The 22,730-nt window shown below is 42.1% G+C and overlaps 1 protein-coding gene across 9 annotated transcripts in view; it reads left to right on the plus strand.

Annotated features, from left to right (window-relative positions):
- The first annotated feature begins 17,690 nt into the window (after window positions 1-17,690).
- The window catches only part of ST3GAL3 (ST3 beta-galactoside alpha-2,3-sialyltransferase 3), a 165,477-nt gene continuing 160,437 nt past the window's right edge, over window positions 17,691-22,730 (plus strand). For all 9 annotated transcript variants that reach the window (XR_014527878.1, XR_014527879.1, XR_014527880.1 and 6 more), the window contains exon 1: window positions 17,691-17,962. The gene's annotated coding sequence lies outside the window, so the exon portion shown is untranslated. The remainder of the gene's footprint in view (window positions 17,963-22,730) is intronic.

A 22,730-nucleotide genomic window follows, 5' to 3' on the forward strand; every position in this document is an offset into this window, starting at 1 on the left:
GAATATACATTTGGAAGTTCATCCGGTTTTAAGCCCACAGCTCCTAATTCAGAAAATGATAGGCAGATGAAATGTGAACAGTAAGAGTGAGAATGAAAAATATAGGTAAAAGGATGGAACACTTTCTTCCTCTCTATCCTCCTCCTTTTCTTGCGGGATGGGATGGGATAAACGTGATTTGCACAATGGTAATATTTCCAACTGTAAAGTGATAGGTGAACTCTCCTGAAAAAAATTTTCTCCATAGAGCAGCAGAAGTGACTAACTTGTAGACCAACAATCTCTGAAGAATTCTGCCCTACAGAATGCTTTCAAACATACACACACATTGGGAAGGGGAAGGAACTTTACTACCCCCTTCCCAAGAAAAGCAACAATACTTTCTGAAAAGGGGAAAGGACAGCAAGCCGTGGGGAGGCCTTGATAAAGATGTAAGAGGCCCTGTTGGTTCCCTTAACAGGAAATTACAATATTGAGCATTTGCCTTGAAAAGCAGAGGAAACTATGAATACATGTTGCCCAGCAGGAAATTATGTTTGTGAGCATACTTTGGTGCATCATTTCCAGTGCAGAAACAGTTGGCCCTTTCTGTCACTAGTTACAACTTTAACTTTCTCAAAGGTAAGATGGTTTGGTTGTGCTTTTGTGGCTTCTTTGGGAGAGAATTGGCAGGCAAATTCAGTTTCAAGCTAGACCTGAATTTGGCAAATCTGGTCCTCGGCTTCCAGGCCCGTGCAGAGCTTGTCTTGAGGCCTAGGGCAGAAGTCTTGTTATATAATAAAAGTTACAAAGTCAAAAAAAAAGCAGCCGGTCCAGTTACATAAGATGGCAGAGCCACTCAGCTTACCCCTCTGAAGCCCGGGGCAAGTGTACTGAGCTGCCCACCCCCCACTCTGCACAGTCCTGCTGAGATGTGAGATGAGCTGTTTCAAAATCTGCCAAATTCATATTCACTCCCTTCGCTGCAAGTACCAGTAATTGAAATGTCTCAAAGGTGTGGGAGATGTAGCTGCTAACAATGCTGTTCTCTAGGGTTTACCCACATGATTCTCCTTTGAAATGATTCTGGGTAACTTTTCTGGCTGCTGGCTGATTTTATTAGTGAAACACAAGCCAGCAGACCTTTCTAACTTTTGCATCTCTGCCTATAACCAAGGTTTGAATGGGATACTAGAAAGGTAAGTGAAAGGGGAAGGAAAAGTACGTGCTGGAAGGTTCATTGAGTTGTGGAGGATTGTGCACTAGTTGTAGGGCTGGTTGTGGCTTTTTTGCTTCAGTTATACATGTGGAGATAGAACTTAAGGAACTCTCACTTATTTTGAGCGGCTGTTGCATCACCAGTTGTCTCACTGTTCCATTTGCTAATCTTCTGAAAAAAGATTCCTATGGAAATATGTGAGAGAGTTGAACAGCCAAAATTTTTCTTTGTTTGGCTAGTTTTGCAACACTCCAGCTCTCATTTTGAGGAAGACGCACAAATGCTCTTCACATATTGAAGGTCATTGCAGAAAACCAAAATCCTCTAAAAACTAGCACAGGGAGAAAATGATTTAGGTGTGAGCAAGGGTTGTTTACACCTGAAGCCTACTCCCAGTGACTTCCACTCTTCGGGATGAGTTTGTCACAGAAGCACTTGGCTGAAATACCATGGATCTAGCTACATTAAATTCAACCCATTTTTCAGAAAGGTTTAGGGGCAAAGCTTACCTGTTGCAGTACCTGCTGCTAATACAGTCTAGATCTTCTGTCTGTCCTAGAGAACTCATTTCTGGCACATGACTTATGTGGAAGATGTCTGTCAGTGACTTCCCTCTTCTAATTAAGAACTGGTGTATGGTGTGTTAAATCTTTCTATGTATAAATCTTTCCTACACTTTGTTTTTATCCTCTCTGGCCTCATTCATGCCAAATCTCCACAGGGACTGGGCCGATGACTAGACATTATTAAAGAAACAGGAGGGCTGCAAGGATGGAAGGTTTTATCATCTTGCCCAGGGTATATTCCTGCTCTGGGGCTGCCTTTTCTGCTCCTTGTAGAACACAGCGAGAACTGGCAGGAGGCCTAGGAGCTGTCACTACATAAAGACAGCATCTGCCTGCCACTTGCCCAGGGTATGAACATAAGGTCAGGCTTGTCCTCTCAGCTTGTGTGTGAGGCCCAGACAGGGCTGGATTGAGGCAAGCACAGTAGCTCTCTGTGCTTGTACTATGGAAGTATGAGGAAAAGCCAACAGGAGGTGCAAGGGGAGCTCAAGGCTGGGAAGGAGAGAACTCTGCTCACTACAGCTGAGGTGAGGTCTTTTAAAACTGCACTCATCTTTGTTGTTTCTTCTTAGTAGACACTCAGACATAGAGCAGGACATGGGGAGTGGTCTGGAGAAGCCCCAGTTCTTTCACTTCCATTGTTTTCAAATCTCTCCTTTAAATGTCCTCTATACTCTCAGAGCAGGCTGGGATAGAAATAAATAAACCTGCCAGTTTGCAATAAAAGCAAATAAATAGTAAATTCCTCAAACTGGTGATTGTGGACAGTTTGGGAAATGGGTTACTGGGCTGCTAGCAATTAACTGGAGGCAATGCAGCATGAGGAGCTGAAGTGCAAATATTTGGGGGCCAGATACAAATATCAAAGACAGATTCTGCTTTCCCAATCCTCCCTGTCATGCATGCTCTCTATATATATTTTTTGTCAACTGCTCTGTGGTGCTTTAATAAATTTATTAGCCTACCTTTTGAGTTCAAACTGAAACACAATGTAATAAAAATCAACATTTTAAAAAAGCCAATAATGGTTTAATTTTTTAAAAAAGCAAGAGTCTGTACTCAGGATTTGTTAATTGCTTCTAGCATAGTTAGACACAACTGCCCTGTGGTTTCATATGGGTCTTGGGGCTGAGGTGGGGGATTGCAATTTCTCTCTCTCTCTCTCTCTCTCTCTCTCTCTCTCTCTCTGTGTGTGTGTGTGTGTGTGTGTGTGTGTGTGTCTGTGTGTGTGTGAGAGAGAGAGAGAGAAGTAGTCCTGAATAGGATCAGAGTTTTGCTTCTCCTAGATGGGTTACTTTCCCAGGTTGACAAGCCTCACCTGCCTTTCATTTCCATCTACAGCATGTGCAGAAACCATATTTTTGACCACTGGACCTACTATTGGTCTCATCCACTCAATCTGTTGCAGCCTGTCTACACATGCAGGGGAAGTCCAACACTGGGTTTGAGACCCATTGGCTACCCGCGCCTGGTTCAACCAGCCAGTCGAAGCTGTTCCTGGTGTGTGTGGCCACTGTCGCATGCTGACAGCTTCTAGGAGGCACAGGTGAGGGCTGAGAGCAGGATGAGGACCAGAGGCAGACACACTGCCCCAGAAGGAGCACAGTGTGACTTTCACCACAGGTACTACCCCTCCTCTCTAATGAAAATAATATATGGATGGGGAAGCATGAAGATTTCATTGAACAAGGTTGAAGAAAGGGTAACCACTGTTTACCAAAATGCCGATGTGATAAAACCAGTTGGGTGCTGTGTAACATGAATAGCTACCGAATGATAAGGAATGGCAACACATATAGGAAGCAAGTTTCTGCAGTGCTCATATCACCCAGAAGAGAGTCAGGGAAGATGCTCTAGCTCTGTGGACTTGTAAAGAGCTTCAATGTCTCCCTGTGTTGTCTCTTGCTTTGGCTTAGCGGAGCATAACAGGAGTATTGGGGAATGGGAAATGCAGCTCTATGGAGACCATGCTCACAGCAGCATTTTTCCTTCTCCCCACAACCATTTCCATCATGGAAGAAGGGAATTTTTCTCTGTATACTATGCCTGGTTTTTTGTTTTGTTTTATTTTTTACTTCTCTGAATGTCTTCATTTTAAGATTTCTCTTCTACCCTAGTAACTCTGGCCTCCCACTAAGATTCAGTACAGCTTGTGCTATGCTATTTGAATATATTCTTTACAATATTTATTAGTCATTGCATTTGTAGCCCACCTTTTTCTCTAAAGATCTCAAGATGACGCACATGGTTCTCTCTCTCCTCACTTAATCCTCACAACAGTTCTGTGAGGTAGGATAAGCTGAAGGCAGCGACTGGCCCAAGGTCACACAGTGAGTTTCATGGTTGAGTGGGGATTTGAACCCAGTTCCTAGTCCAACTCTTTAACCACAACACAATACTGGCTGGTGTGGCAGCTACCTTGGGTTAAGCAGACTTATGAAACTGCATTTCCCTAAAGTGTGGAGAGTAATGGATTCAGGAGCTATTTTGGCATGCAAGTGGTATATAAATAAAGGGAGTCACCCTGGGTATCTTCATATGTTGTGTGCTGATGAAAGAGTCCCAGAGCCCAGTGAGTCCCTCAGCAGCAAACAGTGTTTATGGGGAACTGTTAGCATTCATTTGCTTTCTAATCTATGCTATGAATGCTCTGCTGCTTGCAGACACTCTTGGGTTACCTGTCTAGCCTCAGCTCAGGGACGTAATAAGAAGTGGGCTTACTTGCCAGCTGTTCTTTGTGAATTGTGGTGATTCACAGGAGACCTCAGGGAAGGCTGCTTGCCAGCAATTAATGCCCTGAAGACTCGGAGGGCATTGTCCCATAGCAACATTGCTCTGCCAGAGCTCTGTGCCTGTATGGGAGGGGGGAGTGGTGGAGCATAGGCAGGCAGATTGGAGTACAAAGCAATTTAATTAGCTGTGAGCCTTCTTGTGTGTCTCTCAGGGAAGGAGTACTTGGCAGATTGAATGCTCACTCCCACTACCCTTTTGTGAGGCCTTTTGCCAGGACTACTTCTCAAGATCGTGGTGGATGGAATAGTGAAACTGCTGAAGAAGAAGAAACCTTGCAGACCTTGCCTTCCTGTGCTGGGACAGAATTTGTATCAACTCCAATATCCTAAAAGGATGACTTTGATTGTGTAGGCTGCAAATATTCCATACCATTAAATTCTGCACCATAAGAACTAAAATGCTGGATAAATTATGGGCTGGGTGGATTTATAAATCAAGGTAGGAATGTTCATGATTTGCTGCCTGCATCAGTGGGGCATCATGTCACACTGTAGGGTGCTTGGTAGGTCTGATGTGGTACCATATAGTGCCACTTTTAATCTAGCAGGCACTCAGCATGAACTGACCTTAGCCCTCCAGAGGCCCCTTGAACCCCTGTCCATGTAACACGGGGGAGAGGTGGTGGCCAGATGAAAGCAGAATGAGCTTACAGGCAGTACTGGCCAGGCCAAAAGTTGTCATGGTGTTATTCCTAGTTGACTAGCACACCTTCCAGTGCTAAATAGCAGGATGTCACAGAATCCTTTGCATTAGACATCCATGCAGCATCCTGTGTCTTTTGTGTGAAATGTCAGAAGTCTTGTGTGCTGCTAAGCACTTCATCACATGCCATTTCTGACCAAGCAGGTGCACTGCCCAAAATGAGATGTTCCTGTTGCTAGGCAACTGCCCAGTGTTGTCCCCGCCTCACTCTGTTTCCCTCCCCAAATATCCATGCAGCCAGGACTAAAATGTAATAGCAGTGGTGGACCAGCTAATTAGACATGGACGTAATGCTTGGCCCCCTGTGCTTTAACATTATGGAACATGAAGCATGCGCCCAGGTCTATCCAGTACTATAGGCAAACACCTCCACCTGAAAGATACTCTTTCCTCCAAGGGGCAATAACACACCACCACCAGGCGTTCTGCAGATAGCAATGTAAACAATTCATATGCCTTGTACATGTTTTGCTGTTGCTGACCTCCACACATTTATACATGCATTATACCTTTGTACATGTGTACTCTAGGCAAAAAACCTGCCTTTTGTAACATGTCTGAGTGACTTGCTCCACTGATAATAATAATAATAATAATAATAATAATAATAATAATAATAATAATTTATTTATACCCCGCCCATCTGGCTGGGTTTCCCCAGCCACTCTGGGCAGCTTCCAACTGAATATTAAAAACAATAAAACAATACTGAAGAACAAATCTCTCCATAGATTCTTCCCTCCTGTAGCAGGTGTATGCAGCCTATGCTGGAGTATTCGCCTGCCCTAGGGGTGGGAGAGAAAGGAGGTTCTTTTGGGGGCTGATTACTCTGTTGCAGATTGACAGTTCAGCTTTTACTCTCTGAAGAAGTGCCAGGATAACAGATGCTGTTGCATGAATTCAGTCATCCTGCTCCCGGGGATATTTTTAGGTCCGCTGGTGAACAAGCATAGAATTTGGAACCTGAGCCATCAGCTCCTTTCAGAGTCAGCAGTTCAGAATGGCAAAGCAGTTTTGGCAGTCTGTCGCTAAGGAAGATGCTTTGGAATCCAGGTGAGGCCAGGGCTCAGCAATTCAAGGTAGGATTTGGGGATGGGGGAGCACTCTCATTTGAAAAGCAACTCTGACCGCAAAAGAGAGATTCCACTGCAGGAACAGCATTGCCATTAATATATCTCTTGACTGTAGGGGATTTGGGGAGTGTCAAAAAGCCACTGTTCAAGATCTGGTTGTGTTTTTATAATATTCAGAGCTGGATATGGTGCACTGTGGTGTGGGTGTATTGTACAGCTGGTAGCAAATGCAAAACAAACTGATTAGATGTGTATAGAAATAGATTTGCAGATATGAATCTGAATGAATGCAGAAAATATGCCAGGGCTGCTGCTTGTGAGAGATCAGCACATGATATACTATTCAGATGGCTTATCTGTGAACATGTTTCAAATTCCTAAAAATGTCACAGGTTCTATCACAAAGAGCACTGTGTGAAATAGTCCACCCTAGAAAGCGCTGGCACTCTTAAAATGCATGAATGCTTTTGGAAGAAGCTGGGGGTGGGGTGGGAAGAACTCGTGCAATCATACAGAGCAGAAACAATATCATGGCTAAATCTGGCCAATTGCATCCTGAAAGTTTCCAAGCAAACAGCCAATCATAGAAGCAAGAGAGTTCTAATACATTCTTTTCAGGTATCTCTCTGATCTCCAACAGGTTCTAACAGTTATTCTCTAATCAGCTGATTTAAGTTAGATAATTTCAGACCCTCCAAGTGTCCCTATTTCCCAGGGACGTCCCTGATTTATAGAAGCCATCCTGGTTTCTGATTTCATCCTGGAATGTCCCACTTTTCTTAGGATGTCGCTATATTCATTGGAGGGTATGACATTATCTGATCCCCCAAGCTGTCTGAAGGCAATCCTCTATAGGGAAGGTTTTTTTATGTTAGAAGCTGCCCAGAGTGGCTGGGCAACCCAGTAAGATGTGTGGGGGTATAAATATATTTCAACTTCAAAAGAGCTGTGGGGTTTGGGTCAGATCAGAGATTTGGCACTGGCAAACTGAAATTGAAATACTTTATTGTCACTTGTACAACTTGTATACAGTGAGATTACATGAGCACCCCCCCTCCACTCAGCTCTCTTAGTCTTAATTCTCGTCGTTTACTGATGCACACCCACCAAACCCGAAAGTCGGTTGCCCTGTTGTTATCTTTTCATTCAGCAGCCTAACAGTCCATGGATAGAAGCTGTTCTTTACCCTGTTGGTGCAACTAATCATGCTTCTATATCTTCTGCCTGAGGGCCTATTATTACATTCTTTAAATTTCCATATTGCCCTTCATCTGAAGATCACAGGGCGGTTTACAATATAAAAACACATGCATTTGTATTGATCTAAGTAATACATTTCCAAAAATGCTGTTATTTGTTCTGGGAGAGGGGAGAATACAGGCAACATGATACATGTACCTGAATGCTTTCCCTCATGAGGCAAATGGGGGAGGAAGGGTATATAGATTTAGACTGGGAATGGGGGGGGGACACATGGGGAAGATGTAAATGCTCCCTTTCTCAGCACTTCCTCACTGATTCAATTTGCACACACCCACACCCAAAAAAATCTGGTTTGAACAACAACTCCATGTTTCTAATCTAGCTTTCACCTACAGTAAATGCATGATGCATGGCAATTGCATTTGTTATATGTGTACAAATGTTTGCATTGTAAACACCACAAAGTGTGAAGGAGAAACATGTGAAGGAAGAGGTGAGTAGTGGACTTCTGCTAGGGAACCCTAATCCAGCCACAGCTGCCATGCACTGTATGCATTATCTACAGGCTTTTTGCTTCACACTTTCCAGTGCTCATTGCCACAAAGACTGGTGTATACACAACAAAGTGTTGGCCATGTGACGTAAGAACTGACTCACTCAGAATCACTCAGGGAAGGCACCTCTCTCATGGAATCATTATACATGGCTGGCTCAACTGCATAAACAACCCAGACAATTATTTAAGATACCGATATTTTTATGGCTACTAAGGCTGCATATTAACTGAGAGGCATGTCCCAGGGTCCCCTGCAGGGTCACAGTGGGTTCTAAAAAGCAAAGGTAGCTGTGTTGATCCAAAAGAAAAAACCTCCAAAGCTGAGCGATACCTTTCTTGGAACCCATCCAAATGTCACTGAAGTGTGGCAAACTTCTATAAGTCTTAATCAAGCACACAAAGCAGAGGGTGATGGGGCAAGGAAAAATCAACTAGTAAAAAATTAGACAGATGAAAGCTGGAGTTAGTGAGAGGCTGACTAGAGGTAGGCTACAGCCACTCATTTAGCACAATAGATTCCTGAGGATGATGGATGATGAATTATCGCTGCTGAAATCCAAGAGCTAGATCAGTGTGCCAAAGAGGTGCAAGTCCTGCATGCATTGTTCATTTTTTGGCCTTTTTGTAAATCTGGACATGGTCTGAGTCAGAGAGTTGAGTATCAGCAGAACTTCCTCTTCCACTTAGTTCGCTGAGCTTAGTTAGGAAGGATAGCTACTCCCAGGGGCTGCACCTGAGCTCTCTAACATTTTGTTAACAATTACAACTATGGGACTCGGCTTATCACCCACAGAGCAGCCTCTGCTTACTTCCATTAAGTTAAAAGGCTCCTGCTGGGATGCTTTTCTGAGAGAGACCTGGAATAGACTAAGTTAGCAACAAGATATGATGAGAAAATTAATGGAACCTATTTGCACATTCATTGATTCATCACTGTGCCTTTATCTATTCTGTTGATCATAACTTCCTGGCTTTAAGAAACACAGGAATTTTGTCTCATTTAAAATAATTATTGGCTTAGTAGAATATATATAAGACATGGATTTAGAGGAGAGGGAAGAAGAAGAGAGCTGCTTAAGGAAGCCAAGTTCTCTGATAGCAGGAAAGTGTGGGCCCTTTTCACCATTGTATGTGTTGTGAAGTACTAAGAATAACAAACACAGCACACCTAAGACAACTGGCTGCCCAAAGGACACGTCTGCACCTTCCCCACCCTCTTATTTCAGTGCTGGTAACAGGACATTGTCCTCCACTGGGCTTGAGGGCAGTAGGCTAGTTAGGAGGTACAGGGCAGGATGCATGGTGCACTCTGCTTCCAACAGAGATAATAGTATTTTATTTTAATCTTTTGTTGGAAGCCACCCAGAGTGGCTGGGGTAACCCAGCCAGATGGGCAGGGTAGAAATAAATAATAATGATAATAATAATAATAATAATAATAATAATAATAATAAGAAGAAGAAGAAGCTGAAGAAGCTGAGTGGCAGCCACACAAACACACACCTCTGCCACCTAACACAATCACTTCACTCTCTGGGTTGGTCCTGTGAGCAGCGCATGAACCTTTGAATGTGCAAAGCTATTGTCTGACTATTGGCGAGGCAACCCACAAATTGACCAGTTTCAACAAGGAGAAATAGCAGGGATGGGTACAACTCAGAAGCAATCACCAGAAAACAAACACAACAGAGCTGTTTTCCAACTGCCACTTCTCCCCCACGTCACCCCCTCACAAATACAGCAATTGCAGCCTTTCAGAGAAAGTACTAAATAAAAGAACAAGATCTTATAAGAGACCATAGTTTTTACACTTCACAATTTGAAAGAACAAAATATGTTCCTAGAACAGGGAGTATAGACTCAAAAGATTAAGCAGGGTTGCAAATTATGACCAACTTAAGCCCATCTTTTATAAATAAAAGAGGTGAATTTAAATTTATAAACTTTAGATTTGCAAAAGGAAGGGATCGGATAATGGTGATTCCCCGAGTTAAGTCCCTATAATTCTATCCTACTACTCCTCTTCTGCCCCATTTTCCTTCCCTTCCCTATTTGGGCAGTGATTTCCTTCTCCCCTTTTATGCGGGATGATAATACGGCAATGATTCTTTTTCTTCTTGGTTCTGGACATTCCTGCTGAGAAAGGGGTGAAGTGGAGAGTTGCACATGCCAAATAAACCTTGGACTTTTTCTTATGTGCTCTCTTCTTGAAAGCATCAGTAAATCCCAGAGAAGCTGTAAGACATTATAATGTTGTTTAATCAAACTTAATTACTTCCTAGTTTTTATGTCCTCTTAGCGACATCCAGCTTGACATCTGTTTGAAAATACCATTTAATGTGAAACAACACATTAAAGCCCTAAACACCACCCAGTAATCATGGCCCTAATCTTCTAGGTGGCAGTTAGATGGTTGCCTGCATAGACTGATCCTGAGTGCACAGTTTCAAGATTCAGTTGTCTCAAGATTCATTGTGGCAGGAAATCTGATTTTGTTGTGGAAGCTTTCCAGCAGGTAAGACACCTGAGAGCATGGAGTTGTGTTTCCAGAGAGACAAAACACAGGCTGAATAACAAATGAGAACCATGTTGCTGTCTGTCTTAACTACCTAGATAATTGCCAATCTCACCTTTTGTCAGAAGCAGGTCATTGCCTATATCAGAGGTCATGTGGTTTGTGAGTGAACACAGTTGGCTGGAGAAGAGGTGAGTGGTCGAACCCTCCAGCATCTAGCCATGATGAGGCCTTTTAGTTTTTTGTGCTCAGCGTGGAGTGTGATGAGGGATTGTTGTGATGAGCCACGACTGGATTCTTGTTGTTTCTGTACCTTGTACATAGTAATAGCTTGCCCCAACTGCTTAAAGTGGACTTCAGTTGAAGGTGCTGAATAATACTAATCCTTATCACATTCAGGTAGGTAGCCATGTTGGTCTGAAATAAATAAAAAACTTTAAAAATTGTCGAGTAGCACCTTAGAGACCAACTAAGTTTGTTCTAGGTATAAGCTTTCGTGTGCATGCACACTTCTTCAGATCGGGACTACTGGACAATTTTTTAATTTATTTCGACTGTGTCAGACCAACACGGCTACTTTATCACATTATTTCACAGGGACCAGGTCTCCCCTAAAGAATTGCTTTACAAACCATGTATCTTTGTTAAGGCGTTTAAGCTCTGTTAAGCCAACCCAGCAGCTGCCAGTATCTTATTTCATTAGTAATTAGGTTCAACAATACCTTTTGTCACTAAATCTTGTTTACTTTTATTAATTCCAATGTCCTGCACTTAGTTCTGTTGGACAGTACACCTATCCTCTCACAAATTTGGGCCTAGTTAGACTTGGTAGCATGAAATTGGTCTAACCCCCCCCACCCCCCCCACAGGGCATTTCCAGTAAGTGACAGCCTATAACAAATCAGACAAGGAGTGAACAAATGACACCTTGATGTTGTAAGGGATATTATCATGGTCCTGGGATAGTATTGTTGCAGGGTCTGATTGACTATTGTTGCTCGTGAGAGTAGCTGTTTTAAATTAGGGAGCCATCTGTAAGCAAGGACAGACCTCGTACTCAAGCACCATGAGAAGGGTGTCTCATTGTCTAGCATGGGTTATAGAGCACTGATGATACATTGGAATGCTTTAGGTGGAGCTGTGAGTGAAAAGAAATGGTGTTATGTTGCTTTCTCTCTTGGGTATGTCCTGAAAATGAAAAAAAAAGTGAAAAGCATGAGAAGCGTGAGAAGAGCCCTGATGGTTCAGTCAGATGTCCACTGTCAAGAATTCTGCTCCCACAGTGGCCAACCAGATGACTATGGGAAGCTGGCAGCAAAAGTCCTCTTCCATTTGTTGTAGTAGGAAATGTTGAAAATGTTTCCCTTAATCCTAACAGAATTTAGTGGATTAAGTCTCTTTCCATATGTTATCTCAGGCAGCTTTAGAAACTAATGCAATTTCTAGAGCCAATTTCTTGGTCGGCTTTGAGGACTGCCTTATATGCTGTTCATACTGTATTATCCTTGGAGGATTGAATTATTTCCTTGAGTGCAGGGTAGCAAGCAGAGCTAACACAGTTGAGAGGAAAATCCAAATCCCTTCATTTTCACCAGTTCTTCATATTGCTTATGATTATGATTGGGGGGAGGGGATGGCACCTCTGTTGTGTCCTTATTTTTAAAATTCTGATAGGGAAACACAACACCTGACATTTTATCATCTAGTGAAGTAGTCTTCATATGCCAGGAATAGGAGGACATGTTGAAGTATTTATGAGAAATATGCAAATACCAAATACAATTGGTTTTTTTAAATGGTGGCAATCAGTCCAAGCTGAACATAAGAAAAGTCCACTTGGTCTTCTTGTGTCATGTGCAAAATAATGACTGAGCTGTAGTAAAAATATGACCTGTAATTTTGTGGATCAACGTTGCTACACAATAATAATGTGGAAAGTTCCAGGTTCAATCCCTGGCATCTCCAGTTAGGGTTGGAAAAGACCCTTACCTGAAACCTGAAACCTGAAAGAGCCATGTTGGACAACACTGAGCTGGATAACAAATGATCTGAATCGGTATAAGGCAGCTTTCCTTATTCCTAACATTGCGTCATAAAAAGCTGATGTTATATTCATATGTATTAAAAGAGCAGCTGTTTCCAAGACTCAAGAAGCAATAATGACACATAGCATTCATGGGAGATTCAACTGCAAAAGTCGTTGAACTGACATTAGAAAGGATTTAGAAGTGATATACAAGAGAGACAAAGAATCCAGAAGGCAAATTATCTGAGGAAATGTGGGAGAAATTATGCATTTTTTTAGTCCAGAAAAGAAAACTGAGGGAAACAGTATGAGTTTTCAGGCAGAGTTGTTCACTCCGAGAAAAGGGCAATGTGTAAGGGTTAATTTATGTGAAGCATTAGGATCAACTTTCTAACTGTAAGAAACTTGATGAGGGAACATTGGAGGTATTGGCTAAGTAATCTTCAGTTAATGCTTTAATGGTAATGCATTAGGTATAGAATATCCTGGTCTAGGGCAAAAGTTGGACCAGATGATTCACTGGACCCCCTTCCTTTGGGAAGCAATCGGGAAGCATGATTTCTATGGGCACTTTCCAGCCTATGTTAAGGACTTTAATGCCTGATTTAAACAGCAGATTTCTCTCATTCTAATATCAAGTAAACTTTGTATATGCTTCTTTTAGGCTGGATTGTGTTCCATTTATGTATTAAATTTCTTAGACACTTATCCCGACACATGCTGATGGTGCCCAGCCATTTGATTTTATCATGTCAAGAATGTGTGATTTGCACTGACTGCTGATTAGTTTCCAGGTTCAATTCAGGATATTGGTATTAGCCACAAAGCTTTCAATGGATTGGGACGTAGCTATCTCATGGACTAGCTTTTTCAGCAGGCTTCTCTGCTTCACAAGTTGCAATCATCATCTGAGACTCTGCTGCAGGTCCTACAGCCTAATGAGGTGAAGGTAGTGTCAGCTAGGCTTAGGGCTTTCCCCCATGTAGCACCAACCCTATGGAATGTCCTGCCAAGAGAGAAATGTTAAGCTCCTTCATTGTATTATTTCAGGTGTCTGGTGAAGTAATGATTTTGTTATAGGGATTTTGGCTTATTAAAAAGTTTTTGTAACGGCTCAGGTTATATCTATTTATTGACTGTTGGGATTTGTTGATTTGTGGTTTGCTGTATTGGATTTAGTTCAGAGTGTTCTTGTATTATTATTTAATATGTTGAATGGCCTTTCGTTTATTTGGAAAATAACATGTGGTTAATGCTGCTAACAGTGACAATCTTTTAAAAACCAGTATAGAAGCAAAGTTGAAATATAATAAATATACTAGTGTATTCAAAAGAGCCCAGCAGAAATATTAGCAGATGAAAATGATTTTAGTTGCTGGTGGAAACTATTTAATGAAGGGGACACTCTTATCTCTCAAGGGAGTTGTGGATCTAAAATGAAATTGTGAAAGACCTACTTGTAATGGATAATCTACTTAATCACAAAAGCATGGTTAACTCAACAACTGACACAAAGAGCGCAGACTGACTACATAAAGATCATCAAAAAAATCAGGTCAGCTGCTTGCATGTCAATGTTTAATGAGGAGATGGCAGTCTCCACAGTTTCAGTGTCGCACTGAATCTAAAACTGAGATGTTTGCGTCTTGCATTATGTCCAAAGTACAGCCGTACAGTATAAAACTAAAAAAGAGCACTTGGAACAATTCTAATTTAAACCAAAACAAATGCAAGGCACTAGCTCAGAAAAACACACACAGCAGACTCTTAACAGTGAAGGAACAATTGTTGCACTCAACTCAATGCTATCAATCTTTAATAACTACGCTGAAAAAAGAGGTGGTGCTTAAGTAATAGAAATATTTTGAAGGAAACTCTGTGAATGCTAAGTAACACCAACAAATATGTAAGAAAAGTGAAGGAAGAGTGTAAGGAAGAAAGCTGAGAAATTTAAAGTGACAACATTAAACTTTAATGCTCTGAAAGATATAGGATGAGAATATCATAGAAAGTGGCTACTCTCACATGAATTTTTATGGGCTGGGCCTTTGTAGTGAAGGCACCATATTTGTGAAATAAACTCCCGGGGGGGGGGGATCTGCTATGCTCCCTTTTTCTATTTTTAGACACCAACTAAAGCCTTTTTCAAAAATCAGCTGGCTTTCAACACATGATCTGCTATTTTAATAAATTCCTATGGTCTGCTGCTTTTAGATTGTTACTATAATTGACGTATAAGTACTTCCATTTTATTGTTTTGTTTTTTGTATGACTTCAATATCAAATTGTATGTGTGTGTGTTTTTTATAAGCCATTTGGTTGTTTTACTGAAAAGCTGAGTAAATTCTTTTTAATCGTTATATACTGCAGCAAATAAACATATCTAGGTGATTCAGTCCTAGAAAATTTCCAGGGAACATGTTTTCACTCCAAGGAAACTATTCATTCCAATTGGAAGCAAGGGGTAATTCCTGACAGCATAATATCTATTTATTTAACAAACAGAATTTGTATACTGCGTAACATATGCAACTGTTTTGAGTTGCAATAATAGTTATACAAATATGCATTCCTTGCCAGGCTGCGCAAAGATTCCACAGGATTCCACAAAGCATGTAAACTGATGTACAAGCTAACCTATGCTGAAGACCAGTTGTTTATCAGAGAAGGATAGAGTGCATGTTCACTCTTATAAATTTCAAAAACTGATTAATGCAATGCTCTGTTGCTCAGTCCTATCTGTTCACTCACCCCTTTCTTAGGTCTCAAATTATTCAGCTCATTTAATCTATTCCACTTGTTGCTATAATTTAATTCTTGATTTAAACTTGACTTCTTATTGCTTTCTATTTAAATGTTGTCTATTGAATTTCAAAAGTTTAATTATCTCTGTCCTACTCATTTAGCCGTTCATCCCCTTCTCTTCCCTTTCTTGCTTTTTTTGGTTTCTCCATTTCCCAACTGTACCATTTTTTCTTGGTTGTTCTCTTCTTTTTGTTGTGCTTTAGCCCTTTACCTATTCCACTCAACTGTTGGTGAATTTAGATGTCCAATTAAAAACTTCATAAATTTTATTTAACTGATCTCACACCTTTACCATTTCCCTTCACGCATCCTTTTCCTTAATATGTCTTCTCTTAGAATTGTAAGCCTGCATCTTTTCATTTTGTTTTATATACAACTAGTTTATATAGGTGCTTTAGAAATAATAGGATAATGCTGCTTGACAGTTCACAGCAGGTGATGAACATGATGCAAAACCGAGTGGTGTTGGTTTGTTATAGTTGCTTTTTTATTGACATCAGGAGTAAACTGGTAGAAAGCAAGCACTGCTGCAGAAAGAAGCATTAAGTGTGAGATTATTTGTCTTAACAAAGTCTTATAAAGGTAGCATGAATCTAGCTAAATATGAAGTGCTGGAAAATCCCTAACTAGAGGAAAACCTTTCAAACTGAGAGATCAAGTAACCATGGCAGTTCATCGAGTAGATAGAATATGGTCTATCTGACAGGCAGGAGCTCTTGCAGGATTTCAAGTAGAATCCTTTCTCAGTCCTGTTACCTGAGTTTTTAAATAGACACCAGTGATTGAACCTTCAGCATTCAAAGCATAAGATCTACACTAAACTATGCCCCATTAATGGATTGCTAACTTCTGTGTTATTTTGCCCTACTCATTCAACCAACAGGATGTTTGAATCCTTTAGGAAGCCATTGGCTCCAATCTGCTGCCCCACATTTACACCTGATAGCCTCCATTTCTCCTCAAACCCTAATCTATTTGGAAATTCCCACCTTTGCTTTCTAGCTGTTATTTTTATTTGTCTCAGCTTTTTGGGGATCTCATTTTACTGAGATGCAGGTAAGTAGTTTGTCTCCCTCCCTATGGAGAATCTTACTTTTATTATCTATCTTTGGGGGCACCTTTGTTCTCCTCATTGCACCGCAATTCTACTTTTCAATCAGGCTGCTGCTGCTCTTTCTGTGTGCTTATTAAGGGACTTACAGGCCACGTCCAAAACAGCCCTTATTTTGCAGGATATTTCTGATACCTGCAGTTGGCAGCAGAGCATAATGTTATTTATCGTTTTAGGAAGAGAATACATCCAAGCCCCAGAAGATGTCTTGAAAGACATCTCCCCCTACCCTTCTACAGCTCCATTTTGTATATTTAGGCTCTGCCCTACAGCCTCCCTGGAGAGGACCCAAACTAGCATTTTGCAGGACGGAAGTTCCGCTGGCATGCCTTGCCGCCTCCTTAACCCTCTCCTACTCTTGCTTTAGCTGGGGGAGCCGCCGCTGTTGCTTTTCCGCACAGGATCGGGTACAAACAAGACTAACCACCCGCTCTCTTTAGCATGTCATGTGGAGATTACGGGGAATCCCAAGGGAAGTTTCCATTGAGCGGTGGGGAAGGGAAGCGTGCCCTGACCCCAACATGCTGCGCTTCAGCTTCCCAGGACAGCCTCTCGGTGACTGTGGGATTGTCAACCCTTTGCCCGCCACCACCCCCCGGTCAAAGGCGAGTTAAGTTTTCCACGGTACCCACCTTTGGGTTGGGTGGGGAAGCGAGGCTACCTGCAAGCAGCAATGTGCTCTTCGCAAAAGCTTCATCTAGCCCTGGTCATCCACGGATGCCATTGGCACTTTGCGATTTACACAAACCTACACGCATTGCCGCATTCGGACGAGAATTTTTCCTCCTAGCGGCTAGCGTCTCAATCAGCCTACAATAGGTCGGATGTGCTACGACTGGTCCCTTCTCCTCCCTTCCTGACTTCCTTCCCTTCCCTCTTTCCCAGTGTCTGGGATTCCAGTCCATACCTTTATTATTCTGCCCCCGACCCTTCCTAATCTCTGCAGAGGACGCTGGTCCTCCCACGCTATTCCTCAATTGGCTACAGAGGATATGTAACGCCCCGCCTAGAGTTAAAGGGGGGAGCGGGGAGAACCGGAGAGGGAAAATAAAAGGATGTGGCCCCACTGATTGGACGGCCCTCGCCCCCCTCCGCTCCTCGCGTCACATGATTGGACAGCTGAGGGCCTCCGTCTTTGGTACGCTTGAGTGGAGGACCCTCCTTGCCTCTGATTGGGCGGCAGGGAGCCCCCCGCGCTCCCGCAGTCGCTGAGCGCTTTGTGGAGAATGCCCCTCGCCTTTCTCCATTGGCCATCGGAAGTCCCGCCTTGTTGTGCGATTGGTGACCGACGCCCCCCCTCCTGCCCCTGAGGCCGGCTAGTACTGCCGCCGCTGCCCGGCCCGGCATGGCGGGCGGCGGGGCAGCCAGAACCCGAACCCGGAGGAAGGGCGGCCGGGATCCCCCTGATGCTCTGGTGAGGAGATGGGAGGCGGAGGGAGGCGGTATCCGTTCCGGGGTAGTGGTGGTGGTGCAGGAGGAGGAGAAGGAAGCGAGCGAGCGAGCGAGCGCTTCAGTTCTGCATCCAATATCTTTTCTTTGCCCAGGTCAACCTCTCGCCCCGCAGTGATTTTTTCTTATTTACGTCCCTCCCGTCCTGCTCTTCTTTTTCTTCCTCCTCCTCCACCACCTCACGTGGACCCTGCCTTGCCAGGAATCTTCTCTTGAGAGTGAGGAAATGAGGGATCCCATGAGACTCCAGGGATTTCCTCTCTTGCTTCCTTTCTCACTCTCAAGAGAAGACCCATTAAAGTACACCGCATGTGTGGCCAGAACCTCCTTTTCACCACAGGAGCGCCTCGCCTCCCACCTTTCCCCTTCCCATCAAATATATAGCCTCAGGCTCGCCATCTAAACAACTCCCTTTGGGTCACCCACCGAGCACTGTACTGTACTGCGATTTCAGAATCTCCCTGTCTTGGTTTTAGCTCCTGAATGGGATCTAGTACTTGTATGGGTGGATGATTACACGACTGGGCCGGTAGGGAGACAATCGGTCTTTGAGTGTTACCTCAGGACTCTTCCCAGAAAGGCGGTTGTATCTCGCCAGCTAATATGTGTTCCTCTGTGCCAACATTTTCTATGTAGCAGTGAATGGAAGATGAGAGGTCATGAGGGAGGAAGAAATAAGCAAGAATGATGATTAAATCTGGGGCGTGCCTCTTTTTTTGCCTTATGGTTATTTCATACGTGATTGCACTTTATGGGTTAACTGTTCACCCGTGTGACTGTTCACATGCTAGTTCATTTCCAGATAAATTCTCCAACTGCATTATTATTCATTCAGTGACCCAAAGGGAAAGGTCAACAAAACGCTGACTGTAACTGTAACACAAGCCTTTCTTAGTTAGAATGCAGAGGAAACCTTGAAGGGCTCTATTCCGAAATGCATCTCCATTTGCCAAAATTACCTTTATAACCTTTGTAGGCTAACGACAGAGCTCCTTTAAAAAATGAACCCTTTGGATCTTGCCATATGTTGCAGAAACATTGACAATATTTATGTAGAAAGTAGCTGGAGAATTTGCTGATAAGAGAAATCAATAACACCTGACCAGAGTACTGACTGACCAAAGGTATTTAGGAAATCTGTTCCATGTTGAGATATGCTACAGAAAATAGTTCTTAGGGTGTGCAAAACAGTTAAAGTTTACATCTCTGTACCAGTGCAAATCTAGTGCACTTTCTCTGAGTGTGAAAAAGGCAAGTCTATGCATGTGTACTCGGAAGCATATGCTATTGAGTTCAATTGGAATTTCTCTCAGGAAAGTATGTGTAGGATTGCAGCTTGACTTATGCATACATTTATTTTGTATGGGAACTTACCAGGCAATGAGATGAGGTAATCAAGAGGTCAGAAGTGGGATTCCATCCGTGTGCATTTGCTGGGTTGTTGTTTGTCCCACTGTACATCACATTGATCTTTAGTTGAATCTCTTCAACAATTATTTTATCTAGTCTAGTAGAGATCTTCATGGAGCTCTTCACAATTTGTGTGGGATTTTGTTAAAGATTTGGTGACAGTTGTATATTTGACTATTTTAAAAAAGTTACATTGGGCTAGTCCTAATATTGACCTTTGTGCATTAATGCTAAGAGCGGGGCCCAAACCAGTCAGAACAGACAAAAGACATGGCCTTGAGTTGAACTTAAGAGGGCTGGACTTACAGCTATATTTAAAAAAAAGGTTTGAATAAATTTCTTCCAACTTTATTACTGTTCTCCTTGGTGCTTTTGTGTGATGAGGGTAAGTCTAAATCTCAAGATACTTTCATCATTTCTTTAAATTAAGGAATTTGTTTTAATCATGTATTAGCTTTTCTACTCTCGAGGGGTAGAGCATTTATTATGGGCTAAAGCTCACGTGTGTGAGTTCTTCAGCCTGACACAATTTTGCTAGTAATATCAAAACAAGGATGGTGAGAACATGAGTCCCTCTTACAACTCACTCATATGTATCTTTACTTGGAAGTCCTATAATGTGGATTATTCCCTAAGTGTGCCTAGAAATTTAGTATTAATGGAGCAAAGTGTGGTGTATTAATGGAGAGCCAGTGTGGTGTAGTGGTTGAGAGCGGTAGACTCGTAATCTGGGGAACCAGGTTCGTGTCTCCGTTCCTCCACATGCAGCTGCTGGGTGACCTTGGGCCAGTCACACTTCTCTGAAGTCTCTCAGCCCCACTGTTGTGGGGGAGTAAGGGAAAGGAGAATGTTAGCCGCTTTGAGACTCCTTCAGGTAGTGATAAAAGTGGGATATCAAATCCAATCTCCTCCTCCTCCTCCTCCTCTTCTTCTTCTTCTTCTTCTTCGAGATGTGAGTGACTTTTCCTAATCCAGACGAAATAGTTATGCAAGAAATGTGCTCTAGTCAGCTGGAACTTGTTTCTGTGAAGCAGGCCTTTTTCTGCTGTATCTTGGAAGAGGCCGAGACTTTGACTTTCCTGCATAGCACAGTGCCAAGCTTCCTGCACTTTGCCCCTCCTCCCTTCATTAAGTGCAGGTGATGTGCTCTGTTCAGAAGCTAGAAGAGTAGCAGATCCCCACCTATTCTGTTGCACGGGCCACTACTGCATTCTGTTTCCATAATGACCAGCCAGATGCCTATGGAAAGCCCAGGTCTGGATGCAATGCCAAACCATGGTTTGGTGTAATGTTTCAATCAGCTTTAGGCTGAAATCCTATACACATTTATCTTGGAATCAGTCTCATTGAACTCACTGAGGGTTAGTTCTGAGTATAGGATTTCACTCCGGATCAGAAGGGTCTGTTTTGTGTTTTATTTTATGTAGTGGCGTTTTCTTTTTCAGCTGAATGGTCAAGGAAACAAAGAGAATAATTTTTGAATCATATATCTATTTTTTGTTTAAACCCACTAGTAAATTTTGTGGTGTAATAATGTGAAGAATAATACATGTATTTGTGCCAATTTTGGTAGCATACAATACTTTGGTTACTGCTCCGGGGAGATTTTTATTGGAAGAGCTCTAGCGATCAGAATTGAATGTTCTTGCCTTAAGCAACTCTGCCCTTTGTTATTAAATGCTGAATTTGCCTTATAATTAGAAGATGCAGGACTCTCTTTGAGCAATGCCACGGTTGAAGTTTAAGCTCCACCCTTCCTCCTGAATGCTACAGTTACAGAGGAGGCTGTTAGATTTCTTCCTGACTTTTCTAAATGTGATTCTGGAGCTCCAGCTGGCTGTCAGATGGGATTTCTGAAATATCTTTCTCTTCACAACAAACTAGTGGGAAGGAAGTGAACAAGCAGTGCAACAGCGGGATGCATACAGTACATAGAGGTGTTCAAGGCATGAGCTTTCCTGGTCAATTATTCATATAGGATACTGGAGGATAGGGGGTCTGCTTTGAAATAGGCAGGGATCTCTGGACTACTCAAGGGGGCCTTCAGCATTCATCAGTCATGTCTTGTAATGCTATATGTGAGGAATGTGGGTGGAAGTTCTTTGTGTTTGTCTCTTGCAGTCTGTTTGAAGCAGGTGTCCTGAAATGGGATTTGGAAAATGTACAGGGTATCAGATAATTGGAAATAGTGGCCAGACTTCAAATGCTGGCAGAATACTGAAGTTTGTACGAGCCTTCAAGCCAGCTGGCGTTTCTTTTTTTCAGAGTTTCTGTATATGGCCAGTTCTTGGTATGCTAATACTTATTTTCTTTAGTTGCTGAAAGTCAAGAGGAGCTCTGTCATTTAATTTCCTAATCGTTTGCTCATGCTTGCTTTGTAAGTGATGTGATAAATATATACTAAACGTGAGTCCATCACTTGTTGAGAAAATCTTTGCACATGCAAAGTTAATAAACCTTCTATGAGAGATGGTTAATTTTATCTCTTTTCCACATGAAAACTAAATCTGACATGATGAAGATACCAAGTACCTAGTGGCTTTAAGAAATATATGGTGCTACCTTGGTTGAATTAAAATGTTAGTCAAAACCATGGTTTGGAAGACTGGGAACAAGCCACGGGCCTTGAGTCCTCTCTTCTCATTCCTTGCTTTCCTCATTCATGTGTACAGATTATGGACAGCGGATTAGTATTTTTCCATTTAGAATTATCACCATTCTTATTGCTATTGAGAGATGAGCAATTATTTCCAGAATTTTTGGCTCCAATATGGGATAGATTCTAATTAAGGCATATGCCAAGTTGCTATTATGCCCATAGTTTTTTAGACAGTTGTAGAAAATGCAGCTCTTGTTAGCACCTGCTCTACCACATCTCCATTGACTGCTGTAGCCATGGACATACATCTCATTTAATCTTAAAATACCAATGGTGCTCGGCTGTGTAGAAGCTTTGTCTCAGAATTAAATATTATTAATTTTGGGGGAAATGTTGCTATAACCCTGTATTGCATTGCATTATGGTGTTGAAAGAGTCATGGGCTATATTGCTGAGGGTAAATGGCTATTAGAAAGTTTAAATGAATGTGAATGGTACTTTTAAGATTTGTGCGAATTAAAGCCAGCAAGTTCTTGGGAAAATAATTTCATATACTCAATATTTTTTATTGTATTCTATTTAAAATAATTATCTTATGCCAATTATCTCGTGTTGTGGAATATTTTTTGACTTTTAGTATAGCTTGTTCTGAGTTTTTATAATTGAGGTCATGTGTTATAGAGCAGTGGATTTTCTAAACATAGTGATCTAGGAATGAGTTGGC

This window comes from Podarcis liolepis (genome assembly GCF_965112155.1).
Source record: "Podarcis liolepis genome assembly, chromosome: 6".
In the NCBI taxonomy this organism is placed as follows: Eukaryota; Metazoa; Chordata; class Lepidosauria; order Squamata; family Lacertidae; genus Podarcis; species Podarcis liolepis.